The sequence below is a fragment of the Nicrophorus vespilloides genome, unplaced genomic scaffold, assembly GCF_001412225.1.
Source record: "Nicrophorus vespilloides isolate i.1.1-1 unplaced genomic scaffold, Nicve_v1.0, whole genome shotgun sequence".
Taxonomy (NCBI): Eukaryota; Metazoa; Arthropoda; class Insecta; order Coleoptera; family Silphidae; genus Nicrophorus; species Nicrophorus vespilloides.
Genome location: NW_017097993.1, coordinates 76,463 through 77,684, shown reverse-complemented (window position 1 = coordinate 77,684; position 1,222 = coordinate 76,463). Strand labels below are relative to the sequence as shown.

The 1,222-nt window shown below is 32.2% G+C and overlaps 1 protein-coding gene across 1 annotated transcript in view; it reads right to left on the bottom strand.

Moving 5' to 3' along the window:
- LOC108561501 (nephrin) overlaps positions 1 to 840 on the bottom strand; it is a gene marked incomplete in the record, with an annotated part of 38,215 nt that extends 37,375 nt beyond the window's left edge. Inside the window, 1 exon segment of the mRNA XM_017919463.1 lies at positions 715 to 840.
- Between the last annotated feature and the right edge of the window lie 382 nt (positions 841 to 1,222).

Here is a 1,222-nt window from a genome sequence, read left to right as displayed (position 1 = left end):
TAATTAACAATATGCGTGAAACAATGATAATAATTTTTTTTATTATACTTAGTATATTTTATAAAATCTAATATCTTTTAAATAAAAAAAAAACAAATTGTATTTACAAATAATAATTAAAGCTTGGAAAGTAAAAAAAATAAGAAAAAATTGTTTTCTTTTTGAGTTATTATATTTGTGAAAAAAAAAATGATTAGATTGTAATAAAATATTATAATATTAGTTTATAGTAAAACATTGTCTCAGTTAGTTTATTTAATACTATGGTTTATTATTTCTTCAGATGTAAAATGAATTGTATATTAATCATATTTAAGTAATTAAGATTGTGTATAGTTCAAATTAACATAACACAGCAGTTTTTAGTTCAATTTCATTCAATAGAAATATTTCTTTGCGAAAATGTTTGAAAGCTTGCGTTTATTTATGGGAGTGTAATAAAAAGAGCAAAATAAATAAATTAGTAACAGAAAAATATAATATTAGTATGTATGCATTTAAGTAGATTCGTTTCCTAAGTAGATTGGATGCCTGCAGAAGGGGAATGAAAAAAGGGACCTCGGAAAATTCGCGAAGCGGAAAACTGTTTGCCGAAAGGGACTGCTGTATAGGAATGGAAAATAAAAAGAAAAAACTGTGTTCTGTGGGTGAGATTCAATCAATTTAAAATAGTAGTAATAATATTATTATAAAAAATTAAAAAAAACTTCTCACCGAACTGAGTTCTAATTAAAATCCATTCCAATTGAGTGCGAAACTAAATGAAGTCAAGAACAAAAAATAAAAAATACACCAGATATGCACAAGATGAACAGTTCTTATAATCCGATGTGATCACTGCCGGAGTCTGCACCGAACTGAGTCTGTGGGATGGATGATGAAGAGACCACGTGGGAGAGACGCGCGATGTATTTTATAAACACAGATTGGGGCACAAAAAAATATGTTCGAGAGAAACGTGAAGGGCCCTCAGAGCCGGAGTGGAACGGTGGAATCACAAAAATATCTTTATCGTTTAAACAACTGCACATGTGTCGAAGTTTCACGACGATTGTTTTAAAAATACCCTCCACCGGTTTTTAGGAGCAGATACCCCAACGCGAATCGACTAAAGGGCCGGAGGAATTGAGGCCAACTGGCGTTTAAGGGAGCAGATGAACCTTCCAGCTTGGAACGCGGCGGAGGACTGAAGACCTCCTCGGACAGGTTCTCTCGAGGACAG